Source organism: Lacerta agilis, chromosome 4 (assembly GCF_009819535.1).
Source record: "Lacerta agilis isolate rLacAgi1 chromosome 4, rLacAgi1.pri, whole genome shotgun sequence".
NCBI classification, from domain to species: Eukaryota; Metazoa; Chordata; class Lepidosauria; order Squamata; family Lacertidae; genus Lacerta; species Lacerta agilis.
In genome coordinates, this window is record NC_046315.1 from 25,915,487 (window position 1) to 25,941,744 (window position 26,258).

The 26,258-nt window shown below is 44.4% G+C and overlaps 1 protein-coding gene across 4 annotated transcripts in view; it reads right to left on the minus strand.

Annotated features, from left to right (window-relative positions):
- STARD13 (StAR related lipid transfer domain containing 13) overlaps positions 1–26,258 on the minus strand; it is a 130,149-nt gene that overhangs the window by 48,066 nt on the left and 55,825 nt on the right. Inside the window, exon 1 of one of the 4 annotated variants that reach the window (XM_033146490.1) lies at positions 14,982–15,521. The exons of 2 other annotated variants lie outside the window; for them this stretch is intronic. The gene's annotated coding sequence lies outside the window, so the exon portion shown is untranslated. Of the gene's footprint in view, positions 1–14,981; positions 15,522–26,258 lie in introns of those variants that run through there. One more of the 4 variants, XM_033146489.1, reaches the window with a different exon arrangement.

Sequence of the window (26,258 nt, forward strand, 5' to 3'; positions counted from 1 at the left end):
TAGGAGGTGGAGCCAAAGCGAATGACAGGCAGAGACACCCCAATTGTTGGGCAATAGGATGTTAGGCAGTTGGGGACTGGCAAAGGGCAGACTGAAGTTGGTGGGGCACTGCCCCATCTGCCCTACCGGACCAGCTTCCTTTGGCCTTGGGAAGGCTGTGCATTATTTTTAAGGTTTGTACAGCACCAAGCAATTTTAGGCACTTTATGTTGTTGTTGTTTTGGTAAGATCCAAAACAGGATAGGCAACGTATTGCACTGATTTAGGTTCAGGTCGCAAAAATGTCTGCAAGATACCAAGTTCCAAATAGCTACCACACGGATAAAAGAAATGTACTTAGTGATACATTGCTACTAAGTTTGGCTTCCGTAGCCTCATGTTTCCTATTTTAGTGTTTCCTATTTTTCAATTCCTCCCATAAGACCTCAGAAGGCTTCCTAAATTATGTGATCAAGTTTATTGGAAACCAGAGGGGTCTTGATGACACATTGTTGACTTTGTACAAAGGCTTGGCATTATACATTATTAAAGTTTTAATCATTCCCATCCCTTGTGGCTATTAAATCGGCAGAATAAATCACCAGAGTCTCAGTTTAACTGGATATGAGAAATAACTCTTCCGTCTGTATTATGTGCTGAAGAATGCATATTCCACTTGTTCTTTCATGGCAAGATCATCTACAACAGCAGCAGGGAAGGAGGGCTGGATTCCCTCAAGGGCAATTTCTTGGGGCATAGAAAAGGGATGTGCAATGTGACCTTTGGGCAATATATTCCAAGCTACATTCTGGCCAAGCAAAACCCAGAGACTTTTATATCCACACCTCCCTCTATCTTCAGCCAGGTAAGCAAAGGGCACTTTCGAAATTCAAGGACACCTCCTTAGGAAAAACACTTGAGGACACAGAACAGGGCTGGCTGGGGTATGGCCTGAGGGGAGAGGTGTCTGGATACAGGATGGCATATGGTGGGCTGAGGAGAATCCCAAGGCCTGGAAGGGCACCTTTTGTCCCTGAGCCTGATGTAGCCAACCCCTGATCTACAAAACAGAGCAAACATTTGGTTGGCCTGCTATAATTTACCAAAGTGCGGTCATTAGAATGCTTGGGAAAGGTGTCAGCTCCCCATCTTGGCCAATCGATATTAGCCAGGCTGATACTGTAACTCAGTTCTGAATGACCTATTGGTCAAGGAAGAGCCTAGGAACCTTAACCTTGGATAAAAACTCCACAACAAATTGCCAGGCTGAACTGGAGAGACTCATCTCTTCCTGAAACCCTCCCAGTGACTGCTCCTTTATATGGTGCAATGTTTGCCCGTGTAAGGCACTAAGATAAAGCCAATTCTGTCAACTTTATAACTTAGCCATGTCCATTAATTTCCATGGGTCTACTCTTGAGTAAAACTTAGTTGAATACCACCCCTTTTCTGGAAACCAGCATAACAGCTATCTGATTTGCTTTAAAGAGAGAACCCAAATCAGGATCTGTTCATTTCTGAAAATATTAGTGCTAACTCAGCTAAATGTTTTTCTCTCTGACTATAACACACCATGATTTAAATAGGAACTTTATAGTTATTACCACTGTATTTATGTTAACAGTGTTAACATATCAAAAGGGACAAGTACTATTGGGGGGGAGGATCTTTCTTAAAAAGCCAAGGTAACGTAAAAATTCACATTGACTTTGAATGCTTTCCACTTTTAGAAGCAGAATCACATCAAACATTTGCAGTTAGCTTTTTGGGGTGGGGGTGGGGGTGGGGGGGTTACAACTTACATTTGCAGCATTTGTAATGCTAATAGTCGCCTCATCATTAGGAGGTTAGCACATAAGGCAGCAGTAATGTTCAGATTAGGCATGGAGGCAGCTACAGTACCAAACCTATAATATGGAATTTAATGCATGCCTTCCTTCGTATGCTAATTAAGGGAGAAATAAATTAAATTCCACTTTTATCAGTCTGATGGTGCTGACCTTAAAGCAGCTATTCTTGGACAAAGGTAATGCAGACTGAGAGTCCAAAATGCTAAATTACAACTTAAATCTTCAAGACTGAAATAAATTCAATCTTATCGCCTGTAACCTCAGTGAATACTTTTAATATATCACTACAGGTGCTAATTAGGTTGCCAATACCAGGATGTTTGTATCACCATCAACTTGGAGATCACAGTGAATGGTCACTCCACTCCAGTGGCAAAGTGTGGGGGCCCCCAGGGGTGCTGTGGCTCTGGATGCAAAATTCAGAGGGGGCGCAACCAGGCTCCCACACACAGGCACCGCCTTCCGTGGACATCCCTGGCAAAGGCAGCAGAGCAACCCAGGCCCACAGTGAGTGGGCACAGACAGAGGGAAGCGGGCAAGGGGCGACCCTAGTGCAGGGTGGCCCAGTGCTCCTTGGGGGCCCTGCTTTCCTTTCAGCATTTACTACCGGAGTTTGCTGTTAGAGGGAGTGATTTGTTTTGGATTCACTGGCTAACAATCCACTTCTGGGTCCAATTCAAAGTGCTGCTACTCACCTTTATAGCCCTAAACAAATTGGCTCCGATTTCTTGAAGACACAGCTTTTCCCATACTAACCTGTTAATATGTTAAGATAATATGCTCAAGCCCCCTTTCTTGGCATAAGAAAATGCTATTTCCCAAAGAAGAAGAAAAGTAGGATTGCACAAAACCAACTAACCAACCAAACATGCTAAAAAACCCCAGTCATGTGGACCCTTTCAAAATAAGTATGGGGAAAGGAGCATAATGACTCCAGTCAATCTGTACAGAACTTTGAGGCCATGGAATAGAATATGGCTAGCAGAACATGCTGAAGATATGAGGAATTCTGTCTGTAGCAAGAGTGTGCACCTAAGGATTAATGAGCAACTTGGAGGAGCTGACAGCCTGAGGTACAGCCTCAGGCCATTAACCATCTACAACAAATGGCTGTTGCGCCCCAGGAAATGATCTGTGGGAAGGTTATTAAATCTATTATAAGAGGAGTAGAAGAAGTGGACATGGGAGAATGTATAGGCAATCTGAATGGCGGTTTCTTCTGGTAAGTACAAGGAACTTATTTCTAGATTAATGCGGTCCATATTGTTCAACAGGATTCCTGGAATAATTTCTCAAAACAAGATGTTGAAATTTCTCATACACAGTATCTGAAGTTAAGCACTTGGGATCAATCCAAGAAAAGCACATTCCTCTTCTTCAGTGCATTGTTATACTGTACAGCTCCTAAAGTGTATACATAATATGACCTAAAGTAAATTAAAATTGCCATTGATGACAATGGAGAGACTCTGTTTCTTATGCTCGGTAGTTTTAATATTGCAAACTTGGGTACATCCACTTGAAAACAAGCATCAAATTACACACCAGTATAGAGCCAAAAATGTAGGGGCAAAATGACATTTGAATAAACTGATGTATTTCGGAGTGAAAATATATACTAAGGTCATCTGCTACTACAGGGATTACTGTATTATTCCATGTATAAGACGCCCCCATGTATAAGACGAACCCTATTTTTTTAAACCCAAAATTAAGAAATTAAGTTGTTTAGCTTTTTTGGGGGGTGGGGGAGGTTACTTCTGCCAATTGCTCACCTACCTGCCCGCCACTGCCGACTGCTTGCCACAGCCACTGCCTATCGCATACCTTGCCGCAGCCACCAATTGTCTGTCTGCTCACTGCCACCAACAGCCCACCTGCCCACTTGCCACAACCGCCAATTGCCTGCCCAATTGCCGCTGCCAGTCTCCTGCTTGCTGCTGCCATTAATCCCCCTGCATTCACTATCCGTGTATAAGACGACACCCAATTTTTGCCTAATTTTTTTTAGCAAAAAGCATAATCTTATACTGTACACAGAAAAATACGGTAGTTGACAGTAAGAATAATTTCTCAGTGAAGACAAAGGTCTTCATTTATCTATCCACAATGTGTTAAGAAATTATAGCTACCACTTAAGAAGACCAAAGATACTACTAAACCAGGTGTGATAATACACTGAGGTTGACTAATGAAGCAAACCTTTGTACAAAAAGACCGCATTGCATCTTCAAAGATGCAGTTCTGCCTCAGCTTCCCAAGAGGACACTGCAGCAGGAGTGGTTGCAGCATCATATAGGTGAATAACGGCATCTAATGCATCTAAGGCTGGCCAACATGGTGCAATCCAATATGGACTACAATTCCATCAACCCTTAGCATGGCCATATTGGTTACGATATTCAACAACATCTGGAGGGCACCACACTGACTTCCCTTGATGTCAGAAAACACTATGCTTCCAGTTCAGACTCCCCTTCCCAGTCAGTCTCCTCCCCTCCTCATCTGACAGGTACATGTGGTGGTAGGGAAGGGGTAGTAGCTCTGGGGGACACGTCATGCTCCTTCTGGGGTAGTTTGTCCACCTTTGGTCCCTACCCTTCACTCAGCTCTCACGTGGGGCTCCTGGAGGCTGTCAGAATGCGACAGCGGCCACACCCTGGGAACAGCTTTGACTGGTCGGCTAAACCAGCTGTGGGTAGCTGATGGGTCTCAAACCCTCATTGGGCTAAGGACTCCTTCTGCATGCAAATACAAGCTCTGGTGGGTTGAGCGGATGAGACCAACAGTGGGGTAAAGAAGGCAGTTTCTGCATGTGCTGTAGAGGGAGTTGCTTGTCAACCTGGGAACGTAGCCCATCTAGGAGAAGGAAAACTCTGACCCTAAACCTCCGTTGCTTTGCAGGATATCTTTGGGAGAAGAAAAGGTTAAGGAGTAAATCCTACACAAATCCAGAGTGGAGTCCCTAAGATAGTCGGGTGGCGCCTGGTACTCCTCCTTCTGGCAATTCCTGCAGCCAAGCTAGTGCCAAACATATTACTCTGCTTTCACCTGGACCACATCAGCAAGGCCCAGAGGGGGTTATTGTCTCCTGGGCAGCCCAGGTCCTCCGTATACACTGCCCAGATTTGCACCCCAGGAAGATCACTTCAGTGCTGCTAACGCAGCAGTTTGACTTCACCCCCAGAGGAACACTCCATTGTCTCTCAAGACAGACAGATGCCAACAACATACACACACACTTAGGTAAGTAATAGCCAAATCACTGAGCTAAAAATCAGACCACACTACAGGCAGATGGAATGTATATTACAGTTGTGACTGCTCTGTTGTGTAGTGTTAACTTGGGTGTGGGGACCTTTGGGCCTCCAAATGTTGCTAAACTGCAGCTTCCATCACCCCAGCCATTGACCATGCTTCCTGAGATTGATGAGAGAGGTATTTCAGCAATACTTAGAGGGCCAAAGGTTCCCCACAACTGGTCTAATTGATAACCTGGGGTGGATCTACATGGAGGAAAAAACCCACTATAAATAAGGCAGAAATTAAATCATTATAACAAAAGGGGGGAAACGCTATGGAAAATCACGTAGAATTTTTTTACTCTCTGGCGCCATCTGGTGTTGCATGTTTACAACACATTCAAAACGCTGTTTCCTTACTAATGTAGCCGAGTCCTGTATGCAAGAAGTTACAGACTTCATTGGGGACTTGTGGGAGACCTGAAGCCAACATGGATTTTAACCAACAGTCTGAATTTGTGCCTTCAGCTGCAAGGTACATGGCATTTCAAAGTGGAAGCCTATGCATGTCTACTTGGGAGTAAGTCCCAGTGAGTTCAGTGGGGCTTACTCCCAGGTACAGGGACATAGGACTGCAGTCTTACTGCCTAGTTTTCAAAAGTCCTCTATTGGGGCTTCAAACACATGAAGGCAAAAACAACTGCTTTTCTTGCTGCCAAGGTTAAATGAAAATGAAAGCTAGTGCCATAAGGAGGCGGATATAAGTCAGATTAACTACGGACTAAAAAATAGATCTGGCTGTGTGAATGAGCAAATGACAGCTTTTCTGCCTGCTGAACTTGCCACTTAGTCAGAGCTGTGAATTGGTATTAAATTGGGTGCTTCCATCTTGAAGCTAGGAAGCCGGCAAATCTACTTCTATTGGTGTTTGGCACAAAATTTGTTTTTAAATACCGTTTTTGCCTACATCACTAGGGAATAACTGCTGCTGGAATGAAGGTGTATACTTTTTCCAAGGCATGCACCTTCTGATTTCTTTTTCTGTGGGTTTGATAAAGTTATCTTCTCTCCCCTCCCATGAATCTACCACCAATTCTATAAAAACCTGCTTAACAACCACTATATTTACTACCCCTATGGAAATTGCTGCACTTTGAATGACTGGCATTCCCTGTAGCACTGCTTGCTTACTTGCTGGAGGGTAACATTTTCCGCAGTTAGGATTTGCTAAGCCTCACTGTATGCAATTGACAGGAATATGCAGCCCACTGCGAGCCGTAATATAAACCTCACAGAGTAGTTCTAGAGTAGAAATGATACAATAAATACACCTATATAAGAACACTGGACAGACAAAGCTGCTTAAAAAATATTTATCCTGCTTAAATGACTCAGAGTTGCCTAGGTTGAATTACATATGTGGTTCTGACTGCCACCTTTGCTCACAGCCCCTGGAGCTACTGTTTTTATCAGGCTGCTGTCATGTCTTGAGTCAGAGGCTGCAGACCCCAATTCAGGGGTCTGAACCTTCTGTTGGACAGCAGTAGTCCACTGAGACTGACAGTCAGCAGGGCCTGTATAGCCTCCCCAGTACCTCCCTGGTTCAGTGGTACAGGAAGCAGACCAAGGAGGCGGCTATGGAATAGCTCAGTTGGTAGAGGATGAGACTTAATCTCAAGCATCTGGTTGGACACTGTGAGAACAGTAGGCCCTATGTGGGGCTACATGGACCATTGGCCTGATCTAGCAGGCTGTACTTATACTCTGGTGTACTTATACTTATAGTCTGGTGGGGGATGGGGAGGTTTAACAAGGCCCAATCTGCTCCCAAAATTTATTTATTGAGAGCCAGTGTGGTGTAGTGGTTAAGAGCGGTAGACTCGTAATCTGGTGAACCGGGTTCGCATCTACGCTCTTCCACATGCAGCTGCTGGGTGACTTTGGGCTAGTCACACTTCTTTGAAGTCTCTCAGCCCCACTCACCTCACAGGGTGTTTGTTGTGGGGGAGGAAAGCAAAGGAGAATGTTAGCTGCTTTGAGACTCTTTCGGGTAGTGATAAAGTGGGATATCAAATCCAAACTCTTCTTCTTCTTCTTCGAACAAATTGTTCATTTGGAGCTATGTGTTGTTCTGCAACTCCTGGCCCTCCTTGCTGCCATGCCTCTTGACTCTAGCAACAGAACAGAACATGGCATGGCATTTACAAGTGGGACAATATTTTTTTTCTGGGCAGGGGGTGGTCTTGTGGATTCCATTGAAGTCTCCCTACCTTCCTCTGCACAATCTAGTTGCTTCAACACAGATAACTGAACAGAGAAGGGAGCAACAACACAGACCAGTCTAAAAACACAGGAAACCCTTAGGCATGAAATACTGCCCCCCCTCCATGAGTTACTGAAACTAATAATGCTGCCTATTTATCTGCTAATTATTAAACCCCACAAGTAACTTTTCTTTAGAGAACTTCAAGAGCTTGTTGGAATGAAGCTTCCTTTAAAGGACAGGAAGGTGTCTGATCTGAAGTTTGCTTCAATAAAACCCAGAAAGGACTTGCCTTAAATGAAAGGGAAGGGCAATGTTGTGCATATCTTTCTTGCTAGGAAACCAGTTGTTGATTTGTTTTCATCAGAATTGTGTGCCGCATGATTTCAATCTACAATCTCTAAGTTAGCATGATAAACAGTTTGCTAAAACCACAGTCTCTGTAATGGTGTCTTTGTCTCTACTTGCCATCCCCCCGAGTTGCTTTTTTTAGACAACCTTTCCCCACTAATGCCATCCACAAAAGCAAAGCACCAAATACCAAACATTCCTCATAGGGGATACACAAGTCCAAGCCCAAGGCATACAATGGAATGAATGTGGGTTTTGTCCCCTGACAACAATTCTTGTAATTCAGCTAAATGTTCTTAAGAAAACACTATTATATTTAATTTCCAAGAAATGTGTGTGTGTGTGTGTGTGTGTGTGTGTGTGTGTGTGTGTATTCTGGGTATTATGTCCCTCTGCGTAAAGCAAACTTTCATTTAATATATGCATTTTTAAGGACCACTTGCCCACCCTTTCATTCTTCCTGCTTGTGTCCTTCCTGTCTTACTTCCTCTTTCATATTCTACCCTCTTCCTCTTCCTCACATTATCCTCACAACAGTTCTATAAGGTTGGTTAGGCTTAGAGACTGAGTGTCATGTCTGAGTGGAGATTTGAACCCTGGTCTCTCAAGTCCTAGCCTAGCTCTCTAACCACTACAACATTCTGGCTCTCCTTGACATCAATAATCATGGCCACTGGTCCCATCACCTCCTGGCAAATAGAAGGGGAAGAAATGGAGGCAGTGAGAGATTTCACTTTCTTGGGTTCCATGATCACTGCAGATGGTGACAGCAGTCACAAAATTAGAAGACGCCTGCTTCTTGGGAAAAAAGCAATGACAAACCTAGACAGCATCTTAAAAAGCAAAGACATCACCTTGCTGACAAAGGTCCGTATAGTTAAAGCTATGGTTTCCCAGTAGTAATGTACGGAAGTGAGAGCTGGACCATAAAGAAGGATGATTGCTGAAGAACTGATGCTTTTGAATTATGGTGCTGGAGAGTCCCATGGACTGCAAGAAGATCAAACCTATCCATTCTTAAAGAAATCAGCCCTGAGTGCTCACTGGAGGGACAGATCCTGAAGTTGAGGCTCCAGTAGTTTGGCCACCTCATGAGAAGAGAAGACTCCCTAGAAAAGACCCTGATGTTGGGAAAGATGGAGGGCACAAGGAGAAGGGGACGACAGAGGATGAGATGGTTGGACAGTGTTCTCGAAGCTACTAACATGAGTTTGGCCAAACTGCGAGAGGCAGTGAAGGATAGGCGTGCCTGGCGTGCTCTGGTCCATGGGGTCACGAAGAGTCGGATACGACTGAACGACTGAACAACAACAACAATCTTGGTAACTGCCAGTGTGGTGTAGTGGTTAAGAGCAGTAGACTCGTTATCTGGGGAACCGGGTTCGCGTCTCCACTTCTCCACATGCAGCTGCTGGGTGACCTTGGGCTAGTCACACTTCTTTCAAGTCTCTCGGACCCACTCACCTCACAGAGTGTTTGTTGTGAGGGAGGAAGGGAAAGGAGAATGTTAGCCGCTTTGAGACTCCTTCGGGTAGTGAAAAGCGGGATATCAAATCCAAACTCTTCTTCTTCTTCTCTGAAAAGCTAGGAGAGGCATTCCAGATTGTTGAAAATGCTGTCTGTTCTCTCTTTCTGCCTTGAAAAAATTCCTAGGAAGATTGTTGCTTCTTGGCTGTTTGCTAGGGGACTACTACTACTCAGATGAGCAGGGAAGGATGCCATGAATGACTGGTGTCTCGTGGCATAAAACTTCTGATGGATTTGCTAATCATTGCAATAGTTCTAAAATTTCAAATGTTTGAAATATTTCATATTTCTAAGGATTATCAGAATATGCAAAGAGAGTGGCCAGAACTCAAGTCTCCATGGATGCCATCCCTCTAACCCAAATCTTGGATGTGATGAATCAGTCAGAAATTCTGCACATTAAAAAGTACATTATTGTGTTAAATGTATTTAGCTGTTTTGCAAAGTGCTTATTGGATTGCACAGGACTTGAGTGGCGTAGCAAAGCAGTTGACTTTGATCTTGCAAACATAGCTCTTGTGTTGGTAGATCAAAGCAAATCGTTTTGCTGCCCTTGCCAGCTTTGGATCACATGAATTGTCAACAATATTGTTTGGGAAACCAAATGAAGGTGGAACTGAGAAGAACAAAGGCATTAGACATTAGAATTCAAAGCAAGAGGAAGGGGTATCAGTCCCAAAATCTGGAGTCTTTCTCACCTGAAGTGGGAGAGTCAGCTGGTCTGTAATCTATAGTGAGGGCAGGAGTGGGCAACCGACAGCCCATCAGACAGCAGGGAGGGAAAAGTGAAAAGGGCATGCATACATTGGGTATACTATCTAGGAAAGGTGGGAGAGATGCAAGATGAGGAACAACATAGAGGTCTTGTGTAAAGCCAAGAAGACATTCAGAAACTCACTTGAAAGAAGATGCACTCTACATGGCGAGGACTGTATCTGCACACCAGTGTATACATAAAATAATGTGTGAGAGGCCCACACCCAAAGGATTGGCACAATTCTCACCCTCAAACTAATTCCAGGTCCCATTGCTTTCAGTGCGACTTAAGAGATGACTAACTTTATCTTGATTGGGACCAACAATGATGGGATATGCCTGCACAGTGGAACAGTCCACTTGAAATAACTTGGAACATGACACACGGAAAAGCAGCTTAGGGCTAGATCTATGGGCTTAAGCTTAAAGGCGGCAACCCCAAACATTTAGTAGGAAGTATACTCACTGAACATAGGGGAACTTGTTTATGAGAGAACATGCTTAGAATTTTGCTGTGCGGGCAGCTGAAATGAATGCCACAAAAACATCTTGTGTGCAAGTAATAAGCAAGACTGCAGTCTTAGCCTGTGATCTTCAAACACTGAGCAATCTCAAATTACTCTGGTATAAATGGTTAATATGTTTAGCTATAGTGAGGAGGGGACTTGCTCCAGATTTTATAGTCAGACTTACTGAGCTCATCCATATCATTATGAACCCCAAAAATCTATGGTTCTGTAGGGCAGTGTTGCCAGGAAGCTTAAAGAAGTACAATGAGCAGCTGTTGGCTGAGTCAACTAAAAGGGTGGTGGGATTGCCAAGATATTTCCACAAAATACTGATCTGGTCTTTTATAGAAATTTGTAAACCATTTAAAAGGTAGTGGACTGACTTCACTATTCTTCATCCAAGAAGCAACTAGGACGAAGGCTATAGAAGGCTATGTTCCAAACAAGTGTTCTCCATACCAGACATTAAAAAACTGCTTCCAGTATTCAAATGTTTCCTTGGCCTCTAAGCTCGTCTCCCTTTCCCACAAGAGCTAGTTATAACATTTTATATACACTGGTGCGATTCCCAAGAGAGCCTACTCATGAAAACATCTGTTTGTCAAAATGAATAATTCATGCAATTTGCTTATAGAACTGCATACTGTATATTCAGAGACCCAGATTGAGCTAAAGAGATCATCTGTTATGCGGCTGCCTATCTGGACAATACAATTTCAAGTGTATACATCTTTGAGCATCACTCAGGGGAAGATGGGGATGAGCCACAACTCTGAGAGAGAGCAGGTGCCTGGTATGTAGAAGGTCCAAGTCACAGAGCTGGGGAGAAGATCTCTGCTTGAGAACATCTGACAGCTGCCACCAATCAGAGTTAGCAATGTTAGATCAGGAGTAGAGGACCACCAGACCACCAGATGTTGCTGAACTATGACTCCCAATCAGCCCTAGCAAACATGGCCCAGGTCCAGGCATGGTGGAAGTTGTAGCTGAACGTCTGGACTCTGAGGGCCCCCAGACTTCCAGAAAACTATTCTAGTTCCTTAAGATTCCCTTAAATGAATGACAGCAGCCTGTTAAGCCCTTATAGAATAAATCTGGACGTGGAAACCAGCCTCTTCATGTCATTCTACTGTGGTGCTTGGCTATACATACACTATATATTGTTACAAAGAAATTAGAATAAGAAGACAGGGACACACAAAGGGGCAGAGATAGCTGAACTGAGAGCTGAAGTAGGGAGAGACACCTTTAGGGATGCCAAGCTGCTTCTCTCGGGAGGGGGTCTTCAGCAAAGCAATTTTCTTTCTGCCTATAAAATACTTAAGGTATATGTCTCCATCTACACTCAGCTTGTATTTTTGAAAATATATCCAAATATTGAAAATCACTATAAGTCTTCGGGCTTCTCTCCTTCAAAAGGAAGCCAGACTCAGGTAAGCACTGACCCTGAAAATTCTCGCTGCTTGGGGTTAATGGGGAGGATGTAGCAATGTGATCCACTGCGTGTTTTTTCACTACTCGTAAGCTTATTTCAACTACTAAAGATTGGCATATCAACTTTACTTGACATTTCATAGGGTCAACAGGGACGATCTCTTTTATGGAATTAAATTTACAAGTTAATGTAAAAAATAAAAGTCCAGCGGAAAAAATGTATAGCCCTAAGATAACGTAGAGGCAAACTTTATGAGATGTCTTTGCCAGAGTTTTGTCATTCATACCGGAAATGATTAAATGGAAGATTGCATATGACTAAAAAGTTTACATAAAGTTACAGCTTGCAATATTTTAAAATAACATTCCAGCCTTTGCTTGATAATTGTTCACTTGATAAGAAAGGCTAGAAGGACACGAAGTCTGTACACTTCTGCTTAGCAACCTAGGATTAAAATAAAATAAAATTGCAGGCTAGTTGTGGGCTAATTCTACTTGAGATAGCTGCAGCTTCTTTTCCAGAGCAGCGGAAATATGTGAAAGGCGAACAAAGTATTATAGTTAGGAGAAGCTTCTTGAAGAGACAAACAGATGGGTTATGTGGCGAGATTCTCTTTCCCGTCTGAAAGCCTCAATGACAACAATCTAGGATGGCGCAAAGCAATGTTCCATTATTCCTCTTTCCCTTGCATTTCTGCCTTGCTAACTTATCTGTGCAAAATGCCCTTTGCAGCTTCTCTTGTTAGTGGCTTTCCCATGAAGTGACTTCCAGTCAAAAATGGAAAATAAATCAATCCGACCTTTTGTCTTGGAAAGGGGGCTCTGAATACAGAAAGATCCCATCTAATTAGCAAACACATATGCATGTACCACACAGGGCCCATTCATTCACCACCCTGCAATCTGATGCCAATGACGTCAAAGTCAAGATTGGAGGAAATAGGTGGTGTACAGCAAATATCAGTTTCAACGTATGACACGGATAGCCAAGTGAGGGGGCTAGGAGAAGGGAACAAATGATTTTGAGGCATGCACAGTATCAAAAGCATGTTGACAGGAAGATAGAGAAGGTGGCATTATCAGCCTGCTTTCTTGGGCTTGAAATGTAGCCAGGCTGTCCTTTTTCTCAATTAGGACTGAAGGTGAAAAGCATCAAAACGCAGCATTTCCTAAGAAACAACAAAGGTAGACAGACCTCAAGATAGCCACAAGATAAAATTTTTGTGGCCAACGTTTGTACGCCACTTCCCAAACCAGAAGTGGGTGTGCCCTGCACACAGAGCATAGTGTGTACTCAGCCTTAGACTTCTCTTGAGTAAAACTAATGTGTCAAAAACCCAAAGCCCCTGCCGAACCATTAAAAAAAAATAACACCACACGTATATAAACTCTAGCAATTTTAAGGACTGCATGTAGCACACGGCCAAACTATCATGGGATTTAGATGTGTGGCAACCACATTATGATGCAATCTCTTTACTAAATCCTGGCAAAATGAATGCAAATGTCTTGGCGGGCAAAGGACGAGTGCTAAGACACAGCGGACACAAACTGCACGAATGCACCATCATTTCTGTTCCCCACCAATCTTGACAATAAAACCAGCAGCAATTCTAGGGAAACCCTTTAAGTGAAAAAGATGGGAGGGGGAAACCCCTATCCTTGGCTCAGCTGTTCCCAAAGCTGAAAAAGAGAAGGGTTTTATGTTTAAGAAGCGACCAGATAGATCTATGTGACTGTCAAAAACTAAACATAAATGTGCCAAAAGCTTCTTTTTTTAAGTGCATCAGGGACACTGGACAAGATGCAACCCACACTGCTCCTACTATTATTGTTTGATAGTTAAATAGTACCCAGAGTGTGATACTCCCCCTCCACCCCATTCATCCCTGTTCGCAACAACAGGGCATCCTCCCCCCCTAAGCAAATGACATCAATCAGCGGGGAGTTCTGTAAAATGCATAAAACAGTCATCTTCCAAACTCTACCAGAAGATAAATGATTCCAGACATTGGACTGCAGCCATTTTCCCACACATGCTACAATGTTTTGTCATCCATATTGGGCCATAACATTGTGTGTGTGTGTGTGTGTGTGTGTGTGTGTTGTTTTTTTTTATAAAAAAGAGAGTTTACAGCTAAAGCTTCCACTTCTGGCCGAGAGCAGATAGCGTATGAAACCTACCGCAACAAAAGTGTTGTTGCTGTGCAAAACTGTAGCAGGATTGTTTGATGCAAAATAAAACCAATTTCTAGGGTCTTCCATAGGGTAATTGCAAGCACCTTCTGCTTCTTATTATCACCTCCATCTCAAGCCATTAGAAATTAGGTATCTGGCACCCACCAAGACCCACTGAATAAATTGGTACACAGTTCTTGCAATTGACATGCCATAGTTTCACTTATGAAAATATAATACCAATCACCTTGAAAACCTTGTTGAAATGCAAAATAAAATATTTTAAATAAATAAAATATAGAAAAGCATGAGGTCTTTAGAAGACTGGATGCACATAAACTTTGAAGATACTTTTGGATCTCATACATTTATTCTTTTCAAAACTCACTCGAGAGATTCTTCTAAATGATCATATTATCAATAATCTCAGAAAGGATAGGATTCATTTTGACATACTGCCTGTAGTTTCTTCTTGTTTATCTCAGGATAAATATGGGATAAGCATACAATTTTTCTCAACCACACAAAGACAGATTATATTCTCCCCTTCCATTACTTATATACCAGGCGTGCTTCTAATCAGTACTGCCAGTATGACTGATTCTAAAATAAGTCTTTACCACGGAGATGGTGCCTCTCAAACAAGATCATCAAAACTACTCTACAACATGCACTATGAGCAATTCAAAAGCTTGTTTGCAAATTGTTTTAAATAAGCAACTTCACGATAAACTTGGTCGCATGTCTAACGAATATTTAAAACCTTTAAAGTACAGAGGAAGTACAGAGAAGATAAGCTCATAATTTTTTTCCTTTCCAAACTGAAGAGCACATCAAATGGCATTAGTTATCGTACTAATAAACACATAATTACTGGAGGGTGAAAACTTACTTTGTGTACAAATATCCCAAGGCTCCGCTGTTCCGTTAAACACAATCTCTTCTAGATTTCATTTTCTGCTTATGGAGAAGAACTGTTCGGAATCTGACAGATGGTTTCACTCTGCCACTGAGCATTTCCTCTTGGTTATCTCTGCCAGTTAATATTTCCACGAGGCTGTCTGCAGGGCTGTGTGCTCTCTACATCATTTCTGGTCTGATCAATGCCCTGCCTGGCTTTAGGTTGGTTTATAGTCCCGCCTCCTGTTCCTGAAGAAATGAAAACTCACAGCTGGATCTTCTGTAAACCATTTCTCTTACCACTAGCTGCACAGGGTAAATCATGCAATTATACCATGAAGAGACCCGCACCTCCACTTGAAACTTGGAAAACAATTACTCATCTTAATGAGGTGCACATGAAAGTCAACCGCGCAGTCAAATCAATAATACTGAGAAGTCATGACAAGAGAGCTGTGACCTTCAAGACCGAAGAGCCATGTCAATGTAATACAATACTTCCCTAGTCTAATGCCAGTGTGAGGCAAAACACACTGCACAGTTTATACCAAGCGGTCCTTTTAAAAATGCATACCACCAGCGGTCTAGGTCACTATGCAAATAACACTCAGCTCTAACTCTCCTTTCTTTCTTCTAACTCCGGTGAAGCTGGGGAAGTCCTAAACTGGTTGCATTTTGGCATTGGTTGACCTCATGACGGTGAACAAACTGAAGCTTACCGTATTTTTCGCTCCGTAAGACGCACTTTTTTCCTCCTAAAAAGTAAGGGGAAATACCTGTGCGCCTTATGGAGCGATTGGTGGTACCTGGAGCTGAATTGCCCAGGGGCCAAAAGCAGATCGTGCTTTTTATTTTACAAAGAGAAAAGGGGGTGTTGAAAGGACCCCGCTCAGCAGCTGATCAGCAAGAGATCGGGAGAGAGATAAGAGTCCCGGCTCCCTTTCGGCCCCGCCCCCTCGCCCAGGCCTCCTTTGTTGAATGTGCTGCAGGGGGAGGTTGTTTGTTTCCCCAGCGACATGTGACTGGCTGATTAGATTATCTGTCTGGAAACTGTAGAAACGGCTCCCTTTCCTTAAGTTTTTCAGAAATGTGGGTTGAACCCCCATAAAAACGGGGCTTTTCCTTTTTGCTTATCCCCCTTTGCAAAAGGAGCTTTGCTTTTTCCCCCTTTGCAAAAAAGCTGCAAAACTTTTAGCTGATCCTCAAAAAAACAGGGCTTTTCCCTTTGCAAAAAAAGCTGCAAAACTTTTAGCTGAACTTCAAAAAAACAGGGGTTTTGGAGGAGGAAAACCAGAAAAATATTTTTTTTTCTTGTTTCCTCCTCTAAAAATGAGGTGTGCCCTATGGTCCGGTGCGCCCTATGGAGCGAAAAATACGGTAATTCACAGAAGATGGGGGTACTATTCTGGCGAATGCAACCGGCATTCCTCTGGGCAGCTGATTATCAGTTTGGAAATGTTCTTGCGATCTGGCCCTGCAAGGTGGAAGTTGTTGCTAGGAGTGCTTTTCACCCTCTTTGTCTTACATGCCAATGACACCTTTTTAAAGTAGAAATCGGTCTTTGTCTCAGTCATTCAGCCACTGCTAGATTCGACACATGTGATGTGTGAGAGTGCCTTTGAAGACGTTCTGGAAACTTCAATTGGTTCAAAACACAGTTGCCAGAGTACTGACCAGAGCCAATTGATCATATCACAGTACAGCAATCTTATATAGCTTCCCTGGTTTTCCAGATTGTTTTTGGACTTAATTCAAGGTACTGGTTTCGACCTTTAAAGCACCAAATGGCCTAGGACTAGAACATCTTGAAAAATGCTTGGCAACTTTGCTCATCTTTGGAGACCCTGCTTCAGTTCCTCCTGCTGTTAAAACATGGTGGATTAGTATCTGAGACAGGGCCTTTTCACTTCTGGTGCCAAAGATCCGGAACGGCCATTCAAGGGAGGTCCACCTGGCTCTAGTGCTACTTGCTTTTAGGGACAGTGAAGATAAGTTTATAAGCTACCATACATACTACCACTCCTATTTAGAGTTTTAAAAGTCAATTTTAGTTTGCTCTGTAGTTTTACAGATTTTTTTTTGTATTTTTGTGTTTTTTTTAATTGTAAACTACCCTGAATGTTTGTGGAAAGGTGCTATAGCTGAAAATAAATTATATTAAATGGTAATTGCTATTAATTTGAACCCACATTTGTCTGCCAGCACTTGAGTTGGAAGATCACTTCCTTTGTTACAATCACTACTCGCAGTTGTACAAAGTCTGTAGGAGTCACAGGAAATAGCTGAGTAAGCTGTCTCACGATGTTTATTTTCCAAAACTGCTCTGCAAACCATCCTAATGAGCTGCTCATCCATGAAATACGTGGAAGTAGGGACAACAATGATCCATCTAGCCCAGTCTTCCAAGGATCAAGACCTGGCACCAGAGCCGTCTTAAGGGGATCTGCCGCCCTGGCGCTGCTATCCCTCCGGCGCCCCCGCCATGCCGCCTCTCCGCCGCCTCCCTCGCGCGCTTGCCGCCCCTTGGGAGGGGGGTGGGCGAGCGGGGGATGAGGGGCGTGGCGCTGGAGCGGCGCGGGGCTCTGCGCGCCCTTGCAGCGCTTCCGGGACGGGAGGCGAGGGCGGCCGGCTCGCGCTCCCGCGTGCATCCGGATGGCGCGGCGCAGCCAGGCGGCACGGCTGGGCAGCTTGTGCTCCATCGGGTGGGCGGCCGGCTGCGCCGCGCCACCCGGCTGCGCGCGGGAGCGCGAGCCGGCCGCCCTCGCCTCCCGTCCCGGAAGCGCTGGAAGGGCGCGCAGAGCTGTGCTCCTGTGCTCTGCTGGGCAGCCAGAGGGCGTGGCGTGGCCGGCCAGCTCCCTTGCCGGGAGTCAGAGGGCGCTGCCAGCGGGGCTGGAGGACGGAGGCGCCCTCCAGGCCATTGCGCCCTGGCGCGCCGCGCCACCAGCCCCAATGGATGAGACGGCTCTGCCTGGCACCCAAAATCCTTTTATGTGCGGATTCTAGTGCTTAAATTGAGAGGGACTAGAGAGGTCACTTACATATCACCCCTTACATATCATCCAAAAAGAAAGGAAGAGGACAAAGACAACAGATTTTCATAACATGTGCATACACTAGTTACAGGTAGGTAGCTGTGTTGGTCTGCTGTAGTCGAAACAAAAAAATAAAAAAAAAAAATTGCTCCAGTAGCACCTTAGAGACCCACTACGTTTGTTCTTGGTATGAGCTTTTGTGTGCATGCACATGAAAGCTCATACCAAGAACAAACTTAGTTGGTCTCTAAGGTGCTACTGGAAGGAATTTTTCTATTTATATTTTGTGCATACACTAGTTGAGGGTTTCCCAAACTTGGGTCTCCAGCTGTTTTTGGACTACAACTCCCATCATTCCTAGCCAGCAGGACCAGTGGTCAGGGATGATGCGAACTGTAGTCCATAAACACCTGGAGACCCAGGTTTGGGAAACCTTGTGCTAGTTTATATGTATAGATGAAACTTTAGAAATAATTACAATAATTTAAATTGAAATGTTATATATAGACAAACATAGACATTATCATAGTGGGTAAGACTGTGCCCAGGTGACCTTTGTAACTGCTTGATGTCCTCTAGAGGTCTTAATCATTGATGGACACCCTCAAGGCCCTTGCTTTCAACTGGAATTTAACCACATGGACCTTCAATGTGGAACCATCCTCAAATAGCCTTTCAATAAGGCTGACCTGGGTAAAGTAGGGCACATGACTAGGATTGGACCTTATACAGTGGTACCTCTAGATGCGAACGCAACACGAGGTACAACTGTACATGCAAGACAGTTTGGTAACCCTTAACTATGATCTCTTCTGTGAAAAGACATAACTTGCGCAGAATCAGACATAAGCATGTAGCATGTTGGAGGTGTATGCCGCAGTTGCGAGGCACAGCACATGCTTCGCATCCAACTGAATTCAGTCCCTCGAACCTCCAGTTATAAGGTCTCACCAGCACAGCTAGCAAAACGGAAGGGTGCTGCCTCTCACGATATTGAGCTACGCAAAAAACAGTCTTGAGTTGATGTAAGGCAGTTCGTATGCCAAACACATATTTTCAGACTTGGACAATTCTCTCTTTACAAACAAGCACGTCCATTTTCCGGATGCCTTTTCGCGTGTGTTTTAATCGTACGCAATATAGAAAAGTAACATGGAACACAGCCCTAAGCAAGGATGTAGCATCCAGCCCAGTGTTTTATTCAGCAAGAAGACTTGTTGCATAACAACTTTATTTTGATACAACATTGAACCCGTGACCGGCATTGTGACAATTATTAAGGGGCAACAAGCCAGATTCTAAAAAAACCTGTGAATTGTGATCCAGGACACCCTTCATCAATTTGCTGCCCTCCAAGTGCCATAAGAATCTATATCTAGAACCTTCCAAGCTAGAGGCCCAAAGCCTGGCTGAAATGATACTTTTTTGCCTGGCACCTAAAATTAGCTTCCTTGGGGAGAACATTCTGTAAGAGGTAGGCCATCACTGAAAAGGCCTGTTAATGGGTTGCACATTTAGATTTCTAACTCTGCAGCTGGTGTAACCCGTTAGAAGGAATTATTACAGCACAGAGCTCAACTACTACCTTGCTATCCACCAAATCGCTTACTTTCAGCTTGCAAAACACCTTATTTACATGGTGGGAAACTCAGATATTTCCCAAACTGTGTAGCAGTTGCCACCTCATGAAATATAAAATTCCAGAGTCTGCATGGGACCTGAACGTGAACTCTTCCTTGGATGATAACCTTAAGACATGGTAAAGTTTGGAGAAGATATTTTGCTACAGAGGCTATTTCAAGACAAACACTTCTTGTGAATATGAGGTGGTCATTCTTCCGTGTGCAGCAGACTGATGGGTGTGTGGAGCTGCATGCCACTGACTCTGGCCTCAGTAAAGACAGACAAACTTTGTTTCGCTTATCCTCATGGTATTAATACTATACAGTATAGCTAAGTATTCCCACTGTATGGTAGTCTGAAAGAGGCCAATGGAAAACATGCCCTAAATGTCCACCCTCAAGAATAAACGCCAGGCTTTGTTAGAACTGTTAGAACTTTGTTAGCCTCCTTCTTATGCTAAACCTCGTGCTGAAGTGGAAAAAGTTCAACTTCTTTGCAAAACAGAAGTAAATGGAGTTGATCCCACTACATCCATTCTTGCTTCTCTTATTGTGATTTAGCAGCTAAAGACAGAGGGAAGCCAGAACCACGGAACCAGCTGTCTTTCCATGAGCCAACCATACAAGCAAGTAAATACAAATAGAAAACAATGTCCATTATACAGGGCCGTCTTAAGCTTATCTAGCGCCCTGGTTCAAAGATTCCTCCGGCGCCCCCCCCCCTTTTCCAGAGTTGTCAACCCAGCCAGGACCATCTTTAGCATATGAGGTGTGGGGTGTAAAGATCCGCCCAGCACCCTCCCCACCATATACTCCTGCTACCCAGATGGCTCCAAAGGAGAAGCAGTAAGGAGCCCACGGGCTGAGGGATCGGCTAGAACTTTTTGCCAGACTCCCCAGGATGAGTCTGGAAGGTCAGACGATGCAGGAGCGGGGTTTAAGGGGAGGGAGGAAAGGAAAGCAAAAGTTATCGCCCGCCCCCCAAGCCAGCACGCTCTCTCTCTCAGCACGAAGAGGAGGAGGAGGCAGCTGTCAGTTGCTGCCGCGGCAAACGCTGAGCAACGGAAGGGGAAAGGACACGGCTGCTAATTCATTCCTAGCCGCGATCTGAGCAAACACAGCAACCGAAAACACAAGACAAGTGGGTGGGCAGTAAGACCCTGAGGCAGAGGCAGGAAAGCTGCACACTGCAGCTATGTGCAGGGGGAAGAGCTGTGTCTTAGAGGGAAGAGGGATCGGCCTCTCCGCTCGCCTCCCTCCCGCTCTGGCCGCCCCTCAGGAGGGGGGTGGGCGAGCGGGGGATGAGGGGCGTGGCGCTGGAGCGGCGCTGGGCTTTGCGTGCCTTTCCAGCGCTCCAGCTCGGGCTTGGGGAGGCGAGGGCAGCTGGCTTGCAATCCGCCCGCCGGCGCGCGAGCGCCCGCCCGCCCACCTGCGGGGGCGGGGGCGGGTTGGGGAGGGGGCGCCCGGTATGCCGACGGGCTCGCGGGGGCGCCCCTGGGGGGCCCAGCGCCCTGGCGCACCGCGCCACCAGCCCCTATGGATGAGACGGCTCTGCCATTATACAGCGTGCAAGTTTTATGTTATCAAGAGCAGGGTGATTCTGAGAAATTAATGCTGCATCCAGTGCATGTCATGGTTCTCCTGCTGAGGCCCATGCCCAAGAAGTTCATGCTTCAGGTTTTAAGTGCAGTGGCTTTAACAGTTCTTCCAAGGGGATGTGATGCCCTTATTCACAGCAAAGAACTGGCTGATGGAAAAATAACCGCACAGTTCCTATGAAGGGGAAACAATTCCAGGCCTATTCCCAGATCTAGAAGCACAGCAAAAATACTTCCCCAGTTCTGTTTGTGCTAAGATGCTGAAGGCAGCAGGACTGCTGAAGACGTTGGGTGATATTAAACTAAACAGAATCTCAGAATCGTAGAATTGGAAGGGACTCAAGGCTCATCTAGTACAACCCCCTGCAATGCAGGAATCTCATCTAAAGCATCTATGACAGATGGCCATCCAACCTCTGCTTAAAAGCCTCCAAGGAAGGAGAGCCCACAACCTCCCAAGGGAGACAGTTCTACTGTCAAAGTAGACCACTGAAATTAATGAACATGGCTAAGTTAGGTCCATTACCGGTATTTTCAGTAGATCTACTCTGAGTTAAGCTTAGTTGAGTACCACCCTTTGTTGAGCTTTGCAAATAAATCTTGCTGGCACATCATTACAAAGACGGAAAGAGCATTTTATAGTACGGCAAGTCCTATTTCAGTGTTCAATTCACTTGCTTGCAAGCTCACAAGAGGGAGCAAAGGCACGCTGCCAATCCCTTCTGGTCTGAATCTGGGAAGCTCCTCTATTCATGCTGATTCCCTGCATGAATTAGAACCCTCTACAATGTTTTAAACTGGCCCTCATTACCAAGGGCATGTAGATTCTAAAAGCAAGATATCCACAGAATCATAGAGGGCTGGAAGAGACCCCAGGGCCCACAGCTCCCCAAAATTCACATGGATAACACCAAATCTACACAGTTCCAAATCCAGCAGGCTAAACATATGCAGAACTTACTGCATACATAGCTCTCGCTTGCAGGATCTGGCCAGGGGGTTGAATACCAGTACTGTAGACGTTATTGGAGTTATATATGCTTACAGTGGAGATGCTGGAATAGGACAAAGTTCTGAAATACACAAATAGAAACTATTAAATAAAACAAAAAGCTTGCTGTATGTTTATGAGTAGGCACCACTTGCATGTGGCTCATGACAATAGCATATCCATACCATACTTTTAAAACACATTTAAATCATATGGCTTCCCCTTAAGAATGTGCTAGGAATTTTAGGGGTAAACTACAGCTCCCAGCTTCCATGTGCTATAAATGTGACTTCTAGGCCCATACTAACAAAGGAGAAATCAATTTGGAAGTTATTTATTTTACAGCTGCAGAATGTGTTTCACTATGCATACGGCCACAGTGTGCTTTATTATAGAAAGACAAAGGTCACTTTGCTTTTGTGGAATTAGGTCTCTCTTTGATCTTTTACTGGCCTAGGGAATTAATATTTGCTTTTCTTTCCCTATTCATGTTACTACCTGAAAAGCGTTGCTTCATCAAACCAAAGTACACATACTATGTACAATAATCTATTGATTCTATTCCTCCTTCAGTGACTTTCCGATTTTTCCTCTATTATGCATTTTGCAAGGAGGGGATGAAAGTCTAACAGCCAGCAAAGCGGTTACTTCCCATGCCAATGTTGCCTGATCCAGGCTGGGGCAATGCGGGAGTAACAGGAGACTGTGCCATCTGCTCTGTCCATGCCATCTGCTTCCACCACCAAGCATTACCACAAGCAGTGTGTGAACCATCATGGCAGCAGCTGCCATTACACTCTGATAATGTATGTGTAATTCGGGTGGTACAGCCCCTCAAGTTTAGGGAAGGAGAAGGAACACCTTTTAGAGGCACATCCCCTGTGGCTTTTTCTTTCTTCTACGTCAGAGGGGGTAAGTCACAATGTCTGATCCAGCTCCTTAAGGAATTTTTCTACCTCCTGCCCACCAAACCCCTATCAATTTTGGTGGCGGAGGCAAAAAGAGTGGAAAAAATTAAGACATTTTGCTGGGGCAGGTGGAGCCCAGGGCACTGCCAGGGATTGGAATCACTCAGTCCCTGGTCATCAGATAATTTGATGAGTGGAGAAGCAGAGATAACCCTCTTCCTCAGCTGATCTGCACAGATCTGCTGGTGTGTGCATGTGCACATGCTATGTGCCTGTTTGCATGCCCCTCCCTCATGTGTGTGAGAAAGTGCATGTGAGAAAGTGTGGGGTGAGCACATCCACTGCTGGCATGAGGTCCCTGGAAGGTAGTCTAAGAGTGAATGCCACCCCTGTTCTGCCCTTCTTGTTTGATTTTAGTACAGTATGTGTGGCTTGCGGAGTTTGGGGCATGTTTCTGAGAGACTACCCATAGATAGGCAGGGTGCATTCTCTTGTAGAAGAACAGGCTCAGCAGCCCTGTTGGGATTTGTGGGGCCTTCCTGCTCGTTCTGCCGAGTGAGCTTCTAGGCTTCGGCACTAATGCCGTGATCCGATGGCACCACTGACACCAGATTCCCAGAGAGAAAGCTCTTTCTAGGAATCTGATGTGGGATAGCAAATCTACTGCTTGGTAGGATTGCACATGTGGTTCACTTCCACTTAAGCCAGGTATGGCCAAACTTGGCCATCCAGATGTTTTGGGACTACAACTCCCATCATCCGTAGCTAACAGGACCAGTGGTCAGGGATGATGGGAACTGTAGTCCCGAAACATCTGGATGGCCAAGTTTGGCCATGCCTGACTTAAGCTCTACTTGCATATGTGTGAATAAACCAAATATTTGACAGTCAGGAAGTGTTGGTAATCTATTGTAAATTATCCCAAGATCTACCAATATTATCCTATCATACCTTCTGCCCACCTCTAGGAAACAATGTCTCCCAGTGCTGGGGGAACTATGGCTCTTCAGATACTGTTGAACTAAACTCCCCGACAGCAAAACCAATAATCAGAGTTGATGGGAGCTGTCCACCTTGGACTTAGCCTGTTGAGTCAATGGTACAAAATAATCAGGCTATAACCAGCCTCCTCGCCAATCCTAGAAAGGAGGGCAACAGCTATGCCAGAGGGCAGTTGCTGGCAATGATGGTCACCTTCCTTTGAGTGCTGCTTGTAAAGGAGGGGGCGCAATTCTGTTTAATTTAGCTAAACCCAGCCACAGACTTTAATCTTCCTTGGCAATGCATAAAGGGCGATGCCTAGGCCATCAGAAGATGTTCTCTTTTACTCAGTAACAGCAACACAAAGAAAACTACCCACGTCTGATTTCAGAAATACAATATCAGCTGAAGCCAAAGGTAAGTATCTGTTCAACCACACCTGAGAAGCAGTTGGAGAAATGACTGCTGGTTAAACAAAGATTCCTACAGTTCCGCAAGCAGTCCACTAGAGGCCATCTAGAGCTTGCATTCTTGCTCAACCAGCGTTTTCAGAACCCAAAGTACAACAAAAGAACAATTGCCATACAAATTAAAGCAGACTTGTTATATGGAGAGGGAGAGAAATACACCAACTGTTTATGGGTTAATGGGTATCTATACTGCAGCAAAAAAAGAAACCACCACCCCAAAACCCTTCTTTTAAAGAAGGACAAAGTAATAGAGTGTTTTTTGTTTTGCGCTTATGCAATGGAACTTCCAAACATTATGTATCAAATTCCTTTTTCATACATTATGTAACTTCATGACATTTTAAACAGGAACATGAAGAGACAAGCAGCTGGAGCTTGAACTTCAGCAAGCATAGCTCACTGTTCCATTGGCCAGGGAGTAGCAAAACAAACAGACTTTCCGAACTATACCAAGCCACAGGTATTATATTGCCAGCCAGTTGCAGGGACCTGTTGTCAGGCAGGCTAACAGCTTATGGGTCTGGGAAACACTCCAGCCCAATATTGCCTATATGATTATAAGAATGGCTTAAGTATGTTTCACTTTCCAAAGAGGCTGCAGGAGACCTAATTTTTTGGGGGAAGGAAGGAGCAGCCTAAGGCATTTAATTGGTCAACTTAGTGGAGGTGATGTCAGAAGTCATATGCATAGGATATGACCTTTAGGGCTTAGGCAATCCAGCCAATGTGATTCCCCCAAAGGAATTGCAGGGAGTGTGACTCTCAGGTGCCATAGTTCAAGCCCAGATTAGGGTGGGGACCAAGTATTGCGGTTGTGTTAGCTTAGCTGTGGTTAGAATTATTTAGCTATTTCCAACAAAACAAAGAATTGTATGTATATCGTTGCTGAGAACTGTTGGGGTTGATGTCAGTGGTTGCTAGCCATTCAACATCTGCCCACTTCCACTACAGTATGTTGACAGGCTGAGGTGGTGGTCTCTACCTCTGTGCTGCTGCCCTCCCAATACTTACTAGTAAGGGAGAACTTTGCTCACCTCCTTCTGAGTGCCCTATAGTGGTAGCTGGCAATTCCTGCCAGCAAAATATCTCACCAGCTGCCTCTACTGCTTCCTTATGCTGTATTACTTATTTAACATCGTGCATCGAGTCAAAGCCTAGGTAATACCTTCTAATAAACTCATCTTAACCTAAAATGTTAATAGAAATGGTAAGTGATGTGCAGGAAAATACACAAGGATAAGAAGATAATTTTAAATAAAAGTGGAATCTATTTCCTCAATACCTGTTTCACTTCTTAATTTTTTTACTGCTATTCACTTTCCATCTTAAAGAGGAAGGGGAGGATACAAACATGGTAAAATCTTAAAGAAACATTCCTGCTTTTGTGGTTGCAGAGTCAAACTGCTAGATGCATATATCTGAAAAGCACTGGACATAAGAAGACAAAAATAATCAAGTTTAGAACATGCATTGTTTCTAAATTCATCTGATGCTTCTGAGAAGTCGCCCAATCCATCTGAACATGTGAGGTTAACGACTCCAGAGATTTTGCTCATGCCAGATGGAAAAAATTCACTGGTGTGAGAAGACTTGTCACACCTCCCATTGTGCCAAAAAAACTGAAATACTGAGAAAGGCAAAGGATTTGCTTCCTAAAAGACATCACA